The sequence below is a fragment of the Lemur catta genome, chromosome 1, assembly GCF_020740605.2.
Source record: "Lemur catta isolate mLemCat1 chromosome 1, mLemCat1.pri, whole genome shotgun sequence".
In the NCBI taxonomy this organism is placed as follows: Eukaryota; Metazoa; Chordata; class Mammalia; order Primates; family Lemuridae; genus Lemur; species Lemur catta.
In genome coordinates this window covers 253,118,247-253,136,290 of record NC_059128.1, presented here as the reverse complement: position 1 = coordinate 253,136,290, position 18,044 = coordinate 253,118,247, and the positions used below count along the sequence as shown (strand labels likewise).

The window sequence follows — 18,044 nt, the reverse complement described above, 5'->3', positions numbered from 1 at the left end:
AAGTTTCACCAAAATCATATTATAATCATTTTAATGCACAAGGCTTTCAAGTCACATTTGTAATATAATGATGCACGTGCATTTATGATTGATGGCTGTTCAGGATATTAAGCATATTCTGACATATTCTTTAGATATAATCTCTGAGTTACTTTATATAATCACTTCTACCTCCTTCCACCCTGAGTACTGAAAATTGTGCAGTCTTTTAGATGAAAACAGAATATCTTTTAAAAAGTTTTAGTGAGATGTTAATAGATATTCTATCATAAACGGGACTATAATCAATAACTTTGAGAAGTACTGGTTTAAAACTTTAAATAATTTTTTTATGTATTTCAGGATTTCTCAGAGAATTTATTACTTTAATGAGAATCATAATAAACTGTTAGTGGAAGATACCCAGGTTAGTAGGTCATGGTAGTGGTCAAGAAACAAGATGCCTTGACAGATGGGAACTGGTGTTTTATAGGAACTTAAATAAAGTTATTGAGGTGGCAAAAGAAGCAGAGAGAACAAGGCTGAAACCCATCTGTAGGCAGAAATGGACCAAAATCTGACCGTGTGGGGCTGTGTAGGACATGTTATGGTTTTGTCACTATTCTATGAGAAATAGAAAGGCTTTGAAAGATTTGAAATGGAGGAGTAAATAACTTGGGTGGTAAATATGACTCTAAAAGCATTGTAGGAAATGAATTTAGATGTTGAAGGAAGAAAGAAAGAAGAATTCAAGTTAAGGAGTTGTGCCTGTTGTTGATGTGAGGTGACATATCCTTGGACTTGAGTGACGCTGTGGAAATGTAGAAACATGGATATGTCCCAGACAGTTTTATACATTGATCTATGCATTCAAAAAATTATTTGCTGCCTACCTTGGAACCAGAGTTGTTCAGGTCAGAGGAGATACATCGGTGAACAAGATAGATTATACTTAGGTATGAAATTTGCTGTCTGTGGAATCTGAGAAGGCCCACAGGAAACTGTGCTTCCTTCGTTATGGTAGGTAGCACAAGGTGCAATTATTTTTCTTTTACATTGGACATTATTTCTTGGCATGCCCCTGAACACTGGATCCTTAAAAATTTTATGTGTATAACAGACCCTTAGTTTTCACAGGATTTATCTCCCCATCTCTAGAATACAGGTGACCTACCAAGAGCTCTAGTGTGTCCAATTCTTGTTCATAATAATCAATACATTGTCATCAGTATGAGAACAAATGATATTCTGGAAAATATTCACACAGTCCAGATCACTTTGTCCTCTATTACCACAGAGGCAGGAGATTAACATAGCATTGGGGAAAACCTTTGGGTTTTTTAATAAAATAATCTCATGCAGCAGGAGAAGAGGATCAGGGGTTGGGGCCGCCGTCTCTTTGGTCTGTGGCCGGGGAGGGTGGGCTCCGCTCAGGGCTGGAGGGCTCTGCGGGCTCTGGGGCAGAGGCTCTGTTCCAAGGCCAGATCCGAGGCTTGGGGACGGGGGTGCCTCGAGCTTCGGCCTGCGTTTGAGGACAGGGGAACGCTGTAGCCGCAGGGGCCGTTCAGCAGGGGCCTGGAGCTGGTCCTCATGCACAGACACTGCTCGTCCCCCAGCCGAGAGAGGCCGCGGCCTTAGCTGGCCACCTTCATTCCTGGGACCCAAATAGGCTCTTCCGGGAGGTCCAGGCTGTCTGGGGAGGGGCTGGCTCTTCTGGGGCTTTGTAAAGGGGGGGGGGGCCTGGACCATCCTGTTGGCCCCAACCACGGCCCCTGAGCTCTGCGTTCAACTGCTGCCCCAGTGCCTTCCAGCTGATGGACTCAGGACCCTGGTGCCCCGGGCCAGGTCTACACGAGGGGTCGGCAGACACAGAGTGGGGACGGGACTTGATCGAGATGGGAGGGGTCTCCGTGGAACTGTCCAGGATGTCACCGTCTGAGCCAGCTTTCTTGATCTCGCAATCTTCCCTTTGCTTCCTCTTGCCTTCGGCACCCCCGCTGCCTCGGCTCCCTCCTATCCCCTGCAGCATCACTTGCACCCGCTGCTCAAAGGATGGAGCCGGCTCCGTCGCTCCCCGCTCCAGGGGCCGCAGCTGTCGGGTCTGGCACCCAGTGTTGCCTCCTCCTCCTCCGCAGGTAGCGGGATCGTGGAGTAGGCCTTGCTCTCCCCTGTGTGGCGAGGCCGGCTCCTGCGGGCAGTCAGGGCTGCTGATGCCCCCTCAGCCCCACCAGATTCCTCGCCACGGCTGGGACGGGTTGGTGGCCGCAGCGGGTCGCCAAGTGTGGTTTTTCAGGTGCGGGGAGCTGCCACAGGGCTGGTCTCTAGATCGGGCGTGGAGCCCGTGTTGAACGAGGTTTCTTGAAGGCAAAGAGGGTGCCCAGCTTCTTTCGTGACACTAGAGTGGCAGCCCCCTCAGTGGCCAGGTCCTCCTCGGGGGCCCAGAGGAAACCCTGCTGGATCAGCCTTTTGGAGAAGAATCCCTCCACGCCCTCGTCCCCGCGAGCGCGGAGCCCGTTCCCGTCCCGCGGCGAGGCTGCCGGCACCTGCGGGCCCCCGGCGGCGGGCGGTGGTGGCGCTGGCTGCGGGGCGGGGCGGATGGCGCAGGGCTGTCCGGCGGTGGCGGGTCCATGCGGGGCAGCGGGCCGGGGGCCGGGGGCGGCAGGGCTCGGAGAGCCGCGCGCGGACGGCCCCGCCTGAGGCTCCGCATCTTCCCCGGAGCCGTCAGCTCGGGCTCCGGGTCCTCAGCAGCGCTGTGGGTGGATGAGGCGGGTGGAAGATAGTGGCTGGGTTCAGGCCATTTCTGAGGACTGCCATCCTTCTCCTCCGCCTTCTCCTCTGGGAAGAAGAGACCTTCCAATTCCCCAGGCCCAAGGGGGCTGGGCTCACCCCCATCCAGCGTGGGCAGGGCAGAGGGCATCACCACTGTTGCCTGTGAGCCAGACTCTCCACCAGTCGGTCCCGGGCTGCACTCATTGTGGCCGGAGCCTGAGCCACAATGTTCTCTGCCAAGGTCCCCGTGACTGACAGCCGCATATCCCTGAGCCTAGTGAACGCATTTTGCAGCAGCTGTTCTGGCAGCAACTCTGGGAAGCCCCTTGAGCCCACCAGGACTCCCTCTAGCTGCTCCCTCCAGCCAGATCCCTGCAGTATCTGTGGGCAGAGGCTCCTTGTTGCGTCCAGTGTGGCCTGAGTGAAGTCCTGGATTTCCTGGCGGCAGACTTCACCCACCTGTCTCAGGAGACCCTCCAGCTTCTGCCGAAGCTGCCAGTGATGGCTTGAGGAGCTCCCAGCCTCATATAGAATGGGGAGAATACTGAGAGAGAAATTGGCACTTTGAATGGCATCCTCGGCCTGGTGCACTCTTGTTCAGTTGCCAAGTTGTTTGCTGCATACTGTGTATTTGGCGATTTCTTAACCTGTTCTAACAAAAGAATCACATCTGGCACAATGGCTGGAGTCAAGGTTATAATTGGTCGACTCTTTAATAGATTACAATCATCCTCCAGGATATATCTGTTTTTCTGTAGGGATCACACTATTGAGTCAAATGGAGATACGGCAGAGATCACTCTCCCTAAATCCTCTGAGTTCTTAAGGATGCAATAATCTCTGCCAAGCCTATTGCCCAAGATGTGATAATGGCTTTGATTTACTATCATGTTTTATTTACTATCATGTTTGTAATTGCAAAAGCTTACACTTGACCCATTATGATAGCCTTTGCCCTATAGACTAAGAACCCAAAGTGAGCATTGTGTCAACTGCCAAATATATCAGTCCCAATTATATATTTGGAAATCAGGAAAATGACCACCAGATGCCTTTATGCACCGAAGGTGTACACTATAAGCCAGATCTTGGTCAGGACTCCATTTATTCCCTCTGCCTCATGTACTCTAAAGGTGCTATGACAATGAATGCTCCAGGTCTCTGGCTAACAATGTCCTCTAAGTTCCAGTGACCACCCATCCTCATAATGTCTGAATATTTCCCTATTGCTCAGTGCACAGTTATCTGCTAAATGGCTATAAATCCCTTTTAGAGAATTACTGGAAGAATAATTACCTTGTATACTTGTCACATTATGGTAGGGTGATTCCTCCTAAGTACCCAAGTACCTCTTTATTTGATGGATTCTAAGATGGTCAAAGAGCTCAGTTGTGGAAACCAGACAAGAAATCATAAATTTGTATCAGGGGAACAACCTTCAGCCTCCCAGTCATCCAACCTTGATATTTTCCTGCTCAGTATTACCCTTGTCAGCTACCCATCTATTTTGCCTCAAGGAATACTACATTTATCAAACATCCGCATAACTCTCTGTTGGTTAGAACTTTTTGGCTGCTGTTTTGACATTGTGGGTTGTTGCAATAATTGTGACCTCCCTGACTTCTAGAAGGTAAATGCATCTACTTGTCCTCAATTGTTTCAGGGTTCTCTCATTCCCATGCTATATTGAACCTAAGTTTTGTAACAGTCTCTAGTATCAATTTGGGTGACCAACTATCTGGGATTTTCCAGAGCTAAAGGTTTCCTGGGACATAGACCTTTCAGTGTGAACACTAGAACTGTTGCCCATCTTACATAGTCCAGTTCCCTCTGAACTACAGAGAAAAACCATCACTCAATTATTTAATTGATGCTGGTGCCTCTCTATAATAACATTTCTCATGAACTGCGTAAATGATGTGGCCTCCGAACTTTTCTGTGGGTCATAATTATGTAATATGTCTCTGGCCATATGTAGTGTAGTCCTTCAACATGTCTTATTTCCCAAAGTTTTTAATCCCATCTTTTGCTGCTTGCCATGGCAATTCTGGCATTTCAATTCACTCAGTGAAATTTAGCATCTTTCTTTGAATGTGTCTAACAGCCACCTTAGTAATGAATTAACACCATTTTCTAGAGTTTTGCCAGAGATGTTAAATCTTGTCTCTTGGGTGAATGCTCCCAAGCAAGAAAAGTATGTCCTATCCATTTTTGTGTTTGCCATTCTCTGCCCTCTGTCCCCCTACTAGAGAAGATGGCTTCACTGTATGCAACACAAGATACCTGTATGCAATCAAAGATACATCTGGCTTTAACACTTAGATTTCAGTTGCCTGTTTCTCAGCCTAAGTTCCTCTGTCTTTCAGTAGAGGGCCAAGTGCTTAGCAATAGCCATCCAATCTCTTATTCTTATAGCCACCATATACTAAATGTCAAATATCTAACATATCATGTGGGCTAGTGCACTGTCTTCCACGGAATAGCTTCCCAATTCATCCTTGCTGAGAGTTTTAACAATTGGACGGCCACACTGTGCCAGTGGCTCCCTATGCTCCATCCATCACTACTCAGAGTGTCCTCATTGCCAGCCAGGTGGTGAAGTATACAGCTCTAAAATTCCATCTTATCACCTGCTTTCTTGGACCACTCCAACACCAAGTAGTACAAGCTGGGTTCTCTGAAAGCAGATCTTGTGATGGAGTTTAAGGTGTAAGATAATTATTAGGGCTTAATACTCATGGAAGGAAGAAGGAATAAAAGGTATCAGGCAGAGGAAAACTTCAAGCTGCAACTGAAACTCTCAAATTACTTGATCCATTTGATGAGGAGCCCATAAGATTGTCCTGCGTCGACCCAAAAAGTCTGTACTGTATACAACTTCTCCCTCGCTCACTAGATGTGAGCTGTCCTAGGCAACGGGATCTCTATAGTTGAGGCAGTCCTTGAAGGACCTCGCAGCTGGAGAGTGTGTGCTGTCTGCTCCCATAAACTGTGAGTTAATCCTGTCTTTTTAAAAAATTTCAGACTATTACAGGGGTACAAAGGTTTTGGTGACATAAATTGCTTTTGTACCATTTGAGTCAAAGTTATAAATGTGCCCATACCTCAGATAGTGTGCATTACACCCTAGATAGGTATGAATTTATACATTCCCTCCTCCCTGCCACCCACCTGCTTGATTTACAATGAATGTTATTTCCATATGTGCACATAAGTGTTGATTGATTAGTTCCAATTTAGTGGTGAGTATGCATGGTGTTTGTTTTTCCATTCTTGTGATACTTCACTTAGAAGAATGGTCTCCAGTTCCATCCAGGTTAATGCAAGAGGTATTAATTCACCATCTTTTTATGGATGAGTAGTACTTCATGGTATACACATACCACATTTTATTAATACATCGACGTATTGATGGGCACTTGGGTTATTTCCACATCTTTGCAATTGTGAACTGTGCTGTTATAAACATTCGAGTGCAGGTATCTTTTTTATAGAATGTCTTTTTTTTCCTTTGGGTAAATGGCTGGATAAAATGGTAGTTCTACTTTTACTTTATTGAGCTATCTTCATATTAATTTCCATAGAGGTTGTACTAGTTTGTAGTCCCACCAACAGTGTATGAATGTTCCTATCTCTCCACTTCCATGGCAACATTTGTTGTTTTAGGACTTTTTCATAAAAGCCATTCTCACTGGAGTTAAGTGATATGTCATGGTGGTTTTGATTTGCATTTCCTTGATGATTAGATACGCTGAGCATTTTTTCATATGTTTCTTGGCCACTAGTCTATCTTCTTTTAAAAAGTTTCCATTCTATGTCTTTTGCCCACTTTTTAATGAGATTGTTTGATTTTTTTTTTATTTTTGCTGATTTGCTTAAGTTCTTTATAAATTGTTGGCCCTTTATCAGATATATAGAATGCAAATATTTTCTCCCAATCTGTAGGTTGTCTATTCACTCTAATGATTGTATTCTTGGCTTTGTAATTTGACCAGGTCCCATTTATTTATTTTTGTTGTTGCTGTGGTTCCTTTTAGGATCTTCTTCACAAATTCTCTCCCTAGGCTGATGTGTATAAGAGTTTTTTCCAACATTTTATTCTAGAATTCTTATAGATTCATGCCCTAGGTTTAAGTCTGTTATTCATTGTGAGTTGATTTTTGAGAATGGAAAGAGGTGCAGACCCTGTTTCAGTCTTCTACATGTGGTTCTCCAATTTTCCCAGCACCACTTATTGAATAAGGATTCTTTTCTCCAGTGTATATTTTCCTCATATAGACGGCTATACGAGGATGGTTTTATATGTGGGTTCTCAGTCCTGTGCCATTTTTCTATGTCTCTGTTCTTGTGCCAGTACCATGCTGCTTTAGTTACTATAGCCTTGTAGTATAGCTTGATGTCTGGTAAACTGATGCTTCACAATTTGTTCTTTTTGGTTAAGGTTGCTTTGGCTATACAGGGGCTTCTCTGTTTCAATATAAGGATATGGAAAAAAAATAATTATTTTTTTCTAGATCTGCAAAAAATTATGTTGGTGTTTTAATAAGGATTGCATTGAATCTGTAGATCCCTTTGGATAGCATAGACATTTTAACAATATTGATTCTTCCAATCCATGAGCATGGTATGTTTTCCCATCTGTTTATGTCCTCTGCTATTTCCTTCCACAGTGTTGCATAGCTCTCCCTGTAGAGATCTTTCATCTTCTTAATTAAATACATTCCTGTTTATTTTATTATCTTTGTCACTATTTTGAAAGATATCAAGTCTTTGATTCTCAGCTTGACTGTTGGCATATTGGAATGCTTCTGATTTGTGTACACTGATTTTGTAACCTGAGATATTGCTGAATTTATTTACAAATTCTAGTAGTCTGTTAGCAGAATCTCTGTGGTTTTCTAAACATAAGATAATATTGTTAGTGAAGAGCAATAGTTTGTCCTCTTCTTTCTCCATTTGGTTGCCTTTGATTTCCTTCTCTTGTCTCATTGTTCTGGCTGGGACTTCCAGCACTATGTTGAATGGAAGTGGTGGTAGAGACAACCTTATCTGGTTCCAGTTCTAAGCAGGAATGCTTTCAATTTTTCCCCAGTCAGTATGATGTTGGTTGTGGGTTTGTCATAAGTGGCTTTTATCATTTGGAGACAAGTCCCAATTATGCCCATTTTGTTAAGTGTTCTTATCACAAAAGGGTGATGAATCTTCTCAAATGCTTTTTCTGCGTCTGTTGAGATGATCGTATGGTCTCTGTTTTTACTTCTATTTATGTAGTGAGTTACATTTGCAGATTTGAGTATGTTGAACCATCACTGCATCTCTGGGATGAAGTCCACTTGGTCATGATGGATTATTATTATTATTATTATTTTTGATGAGCAGCTGAATTGTTTTCTAGGATTTTATTTGGAATTTTTGCACCTATATTCATAAGAGACTTTGGTTTGTAGTTTTCTTTTTGTGTTGCATTCTTTCCTGGCTTTGGTATCAAGGTGATGTTGGCTTCATAGAATGTATTGGGGTGCGGGAATTCCTTCCTTCTCAACGTTATAAAATAATTCCTGCAGGATAGTAAGAGTTCTTCTTTGTAGGTCTCAAAAAATTTGTCTGTGAACTCATCTGGTCTGGATTTTTTTTGTTGTTGTTATTACTGTTTGGAAGGGTTTTTATTGCTGCTTCAATTTTGTTTCTTGATAGTGGTTTGTTCAGAAATTCTATTTCTTCCTGATTGAGCCTAGGGAGGCTATGTGTTTCTAAAATTTGTCCATTTCCTCCATGTTTTCAAGTTTATGTGCATAGATATTTTTACAATATTCAGAGATGATAGCTTGTATTTCCATGGTATCAGTTGTAATTTCTCATTTTTCATTACTGAGTATTAGCCTTATTAGATTCCTTTCTTTTCTCCTTCTGATTGACCTAGCAAGAGGTGGGGGAGGGGAAGAGGAGAAAAAGAGTCTGGTTGGAGGAAAGTCAGGACTCTGGTCATCTCCGACCCTCTCTCTCCAGGAGGCAGTCTGCCCAGGGTGATCATGCTCTGGAGTAATGCAGATCACCAATGATCCACTGGACTCCTGTGGATCCTGCAGTCTAGGCCAGAGTTTAAAAATATCTGTGTGGAGACAAAGAAGATGGGACCTGGGGAACTGAAGTCCCCTGGGGAGGACAAAGGCACATGGTAGGTAGAGAAGTGATATGGCGCCTGCCATCCGGCTCTTGTCTGTGGGGTGGGAGGTGCTTCAAGTGGCTTGGAACCTGGTGCCCTCTCTGTACAAAGATCCCATTTCACTGGAAGCAGCAGTTGATGGGCTCGTGTGGACAGAAGGTCTCTCCAGCAGCTTGGGAGCCCACCAACTGTCCAAGAAACAAGGGAGGGAGAAATTAACCACTCTACCTACCCTTCTTGCTGGTCTCTGAGCCTCTTGGGGATTGTTCTCCACCAATATCTTTCTTCTCCCAATTATTCTCTGCAACCCTTCCCATGGAGTCTCCTGAAAGTTCTGTCACCCTTCCTTCAGACACTCATCTGATCTCTGTTTTTCTGTCTTTTTTTTTTTTTTTCTCTTTCATCTAAAACTTCTCCTTCTTACTGAGACACTCTGGGTGGTGGTGTCTCTACTTCGCCATCTTGGAGCTCCTCTAGCAAGTCCTGTCTGAAAGAGAGATCTGTGGGTTTGTCTCTTTGTCCACCAAAACCTCATTCTCTGATGTAATGCTATAAAAGGTAAAGAAAGTACACATATTTTAAAGATTATTTTTTTTCCCTATTACTATTGGCATCTATATCCTGAATAAAAATATTTATAAAATTCAAATGTATCCAACCATTTTAATAGTACCTGTAATTATACATAAAATGGGCATTCTCATTGTAATTATACATTTATATATGTGTGTATATATATACAAAAGCCGCACATGAAGAAAGGTTCTTGAATGAAAGGTTGGCCCTATAGCAGTGGATTATAATAAAAGCATAGACCAATTAGGATAGAATTCAGCTGCTTATAATAGAAACCTGACAAAAAAGCAAACAGTGGTACAGATGGATAATTAACTTTGTCTTTCTCATGTTACAAGTAGTTGGAAGGTAGGTATTACAGGACTAGAATTGCTGCTCAATGTCCCAGACTCCTTTTATCTTTCTTTTCCACTATTCTTAGCCTGAGCCTTTTATCCCCATGGTTATAAGATGGTAGCTACACTACAGGCATTGAGCCTCTGTATTAGACATAAAAAAGGGAAAAGGGTAAATGGCAAAGGTGGTTGATAAATCTTTTCCTTATATCAGGGAAAAAATAGCCTTCTCAGAAGCCTTACTCAGGAGATTTGTGCTTATATCTCAATGTTTAGAACTTTGTCACATGGCCACCACTACCTGCAAGGATGCCTGTAGGTGTAGTTTTCTACCTGAGCATATTGGTACCCAAAACTATGTTATAATTCTTTTATTAAAGGAAAAGCAGAATGAAACAAGCAGTGTTTGCCACAGGGCATGTTTAATTGTGAAAATGGCTAACCACTGACTCTTAATACTATTAATGTTGTGGAAAACAAACTTAATAGAGAAATGTAATATTTTTAGAATTATTTATAGTATTACAGACTATGTTCAGTTTCTTTTAAAATGGAAAGAGCCCAGTTTTAATAAGTCATTTTGCCCTGAGACTATCTTACAGATAGTAAACAAATTAAAGGTAGGTGCACCTGATAGTCTTTCCAAATTGAAAGACATTTCCAAGAGAAAAAGAAAAAAATAAACTTACTTGTAGTTATCTATCATAAAGACATATAAGACTTTAAGTCCAGATGTTGTTGAAGTGGGCTTTAAAATTTCTCCTCAAAAATAGAAAACTTATTATTTTATAAAAGCACAAGACCACACTATAAAATAAGATCAAAATCCTAACAGACCAGAAATAAACAAGCTCAACAAGGTAGGCCTAATGCCTGAGGCCAGCTGGACAGCAAGACCTGAGGACGAAAAAAGTGGCCAGGAGGTCATTTTCTGTGGCGTAATTGGGAATTAAGATGCCCCTCTTGAGATTACAGTGACCAAAGTCAGCATCACTGTATGAAACAGCAAGCTAGAGCATGAATCTTTGTGCATGTAAGACAGCTGAAAATAGCTGAGGGCAATCATTGCTTGGGGCTGCAATTTCTATCAAGCTGTCTACCTAAGGTCTCAAGAGGAAGCAGGCAGAGTCTCAAAGCCAGAAGTTTAGTCATGTTCCTGCTAGCTTAGTGAATCTGTAATAACCTCAACATAGCTAAGGAGTAGGAGTATTGAGCATGTCTGTTTCCACACTGGGGAATCCCATACGTTAAATATGGAGGTAACAAGAAAACTACTGGGCAAGAGATAGGAGAGAGCAGAGTTTCTCCACAACCCCATCCCCTTTCAGAGCCATCCTCTAACTTGCTTGAAACTCTTCTCCTGTTTTCCTTCCTGTCCCTCTTCAGTTGTCTGAATCCTAGGTTTTGAAAAAAAAAAAAAAAAACCTAATATCAGAAGCTCTAAAAATTTAATTGGAGCAATTTATTATTTCTCAGAGAGACTGGTATCTTTTAAAAATTTTTAGTGATAAAGTGTCACTTCTGCCAACATTTTCTTTTTAATATATGCCTACCTCCCATAAGACACACTAATGAAATCAGCTATGCAACTTCAGCCTTTTCCTTCTACTTGAGATATCATTTATTAAATTAGAATCGCCTAAGAAGTATATTGATAGACTGCTTTCACACCTACAAGTGAGATGCATAACTGACTTAATGTGAGAGAAGAAAGCATTAAACTACACAGGATTTCAACAGCATCTGAGGAAGTAAAAACAATAAGGCTGAGAGAGAAACTAACCTTGGAAAAGAATGGAACTCTCCAAGTGTTATCTTCTCAAGCATCCAGCCTGGAAGTCCTGAAATCATCTTCCTCTAACTTTAAAAAAAAAGTCTAGCATATACAGAAAAACATATATAGTTTTTTTTCTTTCTGTGAAAGAAAACTGCATGATTTTCTCATCTAAATACCACCATTTTCCAGGTAGATCTAACTAATTTAGCCTTACAATTTTTTTGTATTTTCATTAAATCTGAGTTATCATTGATACTTCCTCTGATTTTCTCTCTAATGAGACAAATAATTAATGCCTAAAATTTAAATAATTATTTTTCATCAGGCAAACAAATGCGTCTATAATTTTGGGACAGAAAAAGAAACAAATTTCATTTTTACTCTGGCTATCAAAATAGACTCCAGTTTAAAAGTACAGTTTATTTGCTTTGTCTCCGTAGTAAAGATAGTCATAACATAGTAAGAGATAAGATATAATATATTATTTCATATGCATAAGCATAGGGTTACTTTTTGCCTAAGAAAATTGAGAATTGAAGATAAACATGCATGAGTGCAGACACACATACATACAGACACATACTCACTCATACACACAATGAGTGTTTAACATTTAAACATTTTTGGTGGATTCAATACCCCAGTCCTGTTCTTTTCAGGGGCAGAGATAGCTCCTACAAAGCACTTCAGCAGTCACCATGTTTAGATTTGAACGGAGATTAAATAGATTTTACTGTCACTTATCTGACAGAATTGCAATGTGATTTGTTGACAAGTTGGTACAGAAAACTCGGGTGGCATTGAAATCTGTAATAAACTTTATTTTTTTCTTAGCAGTTTCAACATTGGGTACATTTTTAGAATCTGTACAGTTTATTTCTTATGCTTTCCTTTCATCTTATAAATCTCTTTCTCTTTCTATCTCTGTCTCTCTCTCTTTCTCTCTCTCTCTCTTGCTACTTCCCTTTTCCTTACCCCACCTCCACTCTTTTATCACCCACCCCAACTCATGTGTATTACATAATAATCTATTGCTTTATAGCAGAGCTCATAAACTGTTGGCTTCAAGGCTTATATAAATGTTTTACCTGGTGCTTGTACCCTAAAAACATACAAAAATATCAACATCCAATGTCAGTACTTAAATCTAGATTTGTAGCTTTTCTCAGAAGCAATTTGAAACTCCCACACTGTTCACTTTCCTTTCCACGTGAAAGAAATTGGCAAGGACTGAATAGAAGCTGTCCCTCTAGAAAGGTTAGGTAGTTTCCAGTTCACAGAGGATTCTCCAGCCTCTTTTGTGTTATGCTTGGTTTAGGTTATTTCTCTCATTTACATTAACGTCATGGACCCTGTAGACTTTTGAGTTTGTGACCCCTATTATATAACTTTCTCTTTCAACTGTCAACTAAGACCAATTAATGTGTTTATTGATAAGACAATTCTCCCACTGGTATATATTAAAAAGAAATTCATGAAAGCCTTCAACACTTAAACCTTTCAAAATCATATTTCAAAAAAAAGAAAGTGGTTAAAGGGAATGTCTGTTTATATAGTGGTTTTCTATGGACAGAATCTATCACGAAAAACTCATAAACATGGAATACCAATCCAAGGCTCCCCATTTGGCTATGTCTTCTTACTACACCTTTTTGAACCTGTATATCTTCACCTATAAATGTATGCAATGCAGATTCTAAGATCTCTTTTTCCCACCTCACATTCTCCACTTTCATTATGATTTCTTCTTTTATCTTTCTCTTACTTTTTAAAACTCAGATTTATTAATTCTTTCTGGAAGACATGTCCAGCCCCCTACTTATTTAGACAGAGCTCTTCTGTATTCCCAAATGTTTTATGCACACCTCTATTATAATGACTATCCCATTCATTTATTTAAATGTGTTCTTTAAACTGGATCATCTATTCTCAGGCTTCAACTTTCTGCCTAAGGGGAAATCCAACTCTAGGCCTGTTAAGAAGAAAATTCTTCCTCCCAAATGATAGGAGATTTTCATGAGATTAAAGGATAAACCCTCTTCTCAGTCAATAGTGGTTCTCACTGACAGGGGGTTTTGCTGGCTCTGTCAAGTTTGAGAAGGGGTAGCTTTGCTTGGCTGAGGCTGGAAACTTGGGAGCTGAAATTCAGTCTCTCTTATCAGTTCATTCATCCTTGATTACCTGGTACATTAGGAGGTCCATTTCCCAGTAATTACTGAAACCACATAGCCACCCTCTTTTTCTTTAACTCCTAACTTCAAGCAAGCCCCCCCACTTGGCCTCCCACAATGCTAGGATTACAGGCGTGAGCCACCTCGCCTGGCCAACCCTCTTTCTCTTGCTTCAAGAAAATCACTCAAAATTTTATTTGCTTCAAATTGACACACTTCCACTGCTTCTATACTTTGACATGTTTGTCTTCTAGGACCTTTGAATTGCATACACTCAAAGCTCTAAGTAGAGATTAAATTTTAGGTGTCTCTCAAGTTTTCCTTTAGTTTCTCAAATATTAAGTTTGTTAACAATCTTTTGAGGGAATAATAAATAAAAACAAAAAGACTTCAACAACTTCATTAAGATGGAAGTATGGTAGGCAGAATTCTAAGATGGTCCCCATGATTCCTGCCCCTCGATGTAGACACCTTGTATAATTTCCTCCCCTAGAGTGTGGGTGAGGCTAACCTAATTAGGTGGACCTCTTAAAAGAGAGTACAGAGGTGAGAGACAAAAGAAATCAGAGATCTTTAAAGGGGCACCAAATGTTCTTCTGCCAGCCTTGTATGAAAAAATTATCATTTTGTAGAGAGGACCATGTGGCTAGCAACAGTGGGAAGCCTCTGAAATATGACAGTGACCTTCATCAGACAGCTAGCAAGAAAACAGGGGCCTCTATCCTACAGCTTCACAAAATAAATTCTTACAGTAGTCCGTGAACTTGGAAAAGGACCTTGAGCTCCAGATGAGAACATGGCTTGGTTGACACATTGATTTTAGCCTTGTGAAATTCTGACCAGAATAGCCAGCTACATTGTGCCCAGACTTCTGAATTACAGACATTATGAGATAATAAATAGGTATTTTTAAAAACACTAAATTTGTGGCAATCTAGTATACACTGCAGGAAACTAATATTGAGATTCTTTATAAGAGCTGGGAGAAAAGATAGATTAATGTATCAAAGAATATTGAAGAGTATATATGGTATTTATTATTTTTTCTCACTAAATTTTAATTTTATTGATGGTAGAGATTTTGTCTTGGTTGTCTGGTATTGCTAGTATTAATCTAATATCTGGATCAAAATAGGGCACATATTTTTTATTGGATAAATTGATAAATAATCTAAGCTAGCAAATACTATTATTTTAAGAAATTTAGATATTAATAAAGAGAAATATTTGGTAAAGATGAGGAAATAGCAGGATTAAATGTAATACCTTTACCACAGTGTATATTTTAGCAAATTTATAAGTTTAAGCAAAAGAGAGTGAAGATAAATGTGTAAAAGAACAAGTAAATTAATATGCATTTAATATGATTCTGTCACCAGATAATGAGATATAGACAGTCTACTAATTGACATTTTTGTTTTAAAAAGAACACCTGAGGGTATGAAAAGACTTCTATTTCTTAGAAACATTTATATATAACACATAAAACAAAAGCATTTTAACCTTTAACAGTATGAAGGAGCACACACAGATGTATACACATACCTAAAATGAATTAAATGAAATCTAGCGTCCCTGAAAATCCTACATTTGAAGTAAGGTATGTATGAACACAGGGGGCATTAAAATCTAATGTTATACAGCAACAAAATCTAATACAATTTGAGACTTCATACAGAGAGCAATCATATCAGGGAAGTATGAAGGTAATAGTTCCTCTTTACTAAGTTCCAATAAGAGGGAATACATCACACATTTAATTCTGGGGATCTCTAGCCTGAAAAGAAAAAAAAAAAAGCCAATTCATCAGTTAGAAATAGGTGAGAGAAGAGGTTGGGGTGTTAGAAGGATTGAGGCATTTGGAGAAAATAAGAAAATAACTTAAAATGTCTAATAGACCCAAATCGTCTGGAGTAGGTGAAATTTCCTTCAGTTATGTGCAGAGTGTAACCGAAGACACTGAAGAAATTACTAGGGCAGTCCTTCCCAAAGGTTACCTTGAAAACAATTTTTTTAGGAATCTGAATGGACTCTGGAAAGCAATTCAACCTTAAAATTTTTCCCCACAGTGATTTTTCCTATCACCTCCCACTCTACATCTTGTTATTTAATATTCTTGTACTGTCTAGGGATTTATCTTTTCTTTTTGTTAGAAACTATAAGCTACTTTATATAAAAATGTAACCAAATGTTATTTTTGTTTTTGTTATTATTAACAAAAATGAGCAGATTCATAATTGTTTTTAAATTTCAGGACAATTAACATATATGTTTTTTATTAGTAGAATGATTAATTTGTTAATCTGATTTATGGAAGTAAAATATGAACAATATTCATGATGATGTATTGCATATTTTTGTGCATTCACTTGTATCTTAGGGAAATCCAGAATATATGGTTATGTAAAAAAAAATGGCAGGTGTTTGTTACTTAATACTTAAGTAACTTAGAATTATAAAATAAAACACACTAAATCATTGTTAGTGTTGGATGCTCTTTGGCTTCATTTTCACAGCCACAAATTTCTGGCAGCAGTGTTTCTCCTGTAGTTAGATATCTTTCTTTCCTTTAGTCTTTTTAACAAATCTTTCATTAAAATAACCCACACATTTAATGAGTCTTTATCAGGGTATTTTTGTAAAATGCTTAAAAATGCTTAAAAATACTTTTAAAATATTTTAATCATTTTCTTCATGCTGTTTTAATTTAATTGATGATACAGTTGTTTTATTTTTGTGTCCTTAATGAGTTCTTGATTATGTCCCTCCTGAAAGAGGTAAGCCTATTTAATAGAAACTAGCCCTGGTGAGGCTCTTTCAGGTTTCTGTGTGATGCATTTTGTCCCTTCCATCTGCTGATAGAGCAGTGTGTGCTGCATGTCGATATCCTACGCAGTTCCTTCCTCCTCTTCCCCACTGTCTTTACAGGTACACTCTGAAGAAGAAACAATTCAAAGATGTTGCTCCTTTCCTTTGGACCTTTAGAGCTAGGAGTTGTTGCTATTGTGTCTGTAGTGACTGCTGTTAAAGAATTGTAAGAAATTGAAACACAATCTTTCAGGAGCAGAAGGATTTGCCTGCCACAAGAAGGCTAATGATAACCCTCAAGTCTTCTTATTGAGCAATTGTGTTTTTGCTCAACAAGGAGGTAAAGGCTTTTTAAATTCCATTTTCTTTATAATAACTTATTTTTGTGTAAGCCAGTTCATTTTTGTCAAAAGGAGGTCAACAATATACCCGGAGACCATATGCTATTTATATGAGTTGTAAAAATGGGTAAATACAGAGGGTTGCAGTTGGAATGAGTGAAGAAAATTAGTGCTCAATGAGCCACCTCTTAGTAAATTGTTCTAACTGAATTCATAGAGGTGTTTCAAACAATTGGAGGTATACACATAAAAAGGTTTTATTTTTAATCATAACTATCAATAGTAGTACTGTATGCCAAATCTACTTTGCTGGTGGGAAATGTTCTCTCAATAAAATTTCAGTCTGATTTCATTTTTAAAAGTAATTTGGATCCGAATTTCAGTGTCATAAAGTAAATTTCAATCTCATATTCATTTTTTTCAAAATAATTTCTCTTCAACACAGGTGAGGCATGGCTCTGGACTGAAAGCATAGGGTCATTTATTATTTTCTAATTCCTTCTATCTTCATAGGGATTGCTCTTGTGTACTGGCAAGAGGAAGGGAAAAATAGAATATTTCTTATAGCACTGTTCTTGTGAATTGGTTATCTTCAAAGTTAGTAATAAATGATGTTTATTTTGTAATTGCAAAGTATGAAGACAAGGTTGTTGACACTTCTTATTGATCCTAATGCTGATTTAGTTCATGGCTCAGTCTTAAGTTGAATGTGTTGTGTGGAGGTCCTAGCAATCTTTGTTGGCAAGCATCTCCCTAGGTTTGGGTGGTTCTTTTGGAGATATGACTGCATCATCTGACTGTTTCCCACGTGGTGACATCACACTAGATTCTTTGGAAGGCTTCAATCCCCACCAATTCCATAATCCCTGGTCTCCACCATTTTCCCAGTTTCTAACTTAGAGGATAACAGGCAAAGGTAGAGTCCATTCTCCTACCTCTTTGAGACAGGATTATTAGAATGCTCTCTCTGCCTCATCTCAACACATAGTCATATTTCTGTGGTGTTCTTTTTCCACACTAGGAGAGATCAACCCAAGATACAATAAACATACATTCACCTGGAGTAAGATGTTGACCCTAGCTTTTGAAAGGCAACCATAAACTTTATAATTTTTTTTTAACAGT

General features: G+C 39.6%; 1 pseudogene; it reads right to left on the bottom strand.

The window, feature by feature from the left end:
• Positions 1 to 1,307: 1,307 nt before the first annotated feature.
• LOC123649511 overlaps positions 1,308 to 18,044 on the bottom strand; it is a 44,594-nt pseudogene continuing 27,857 nt past the window's right edge.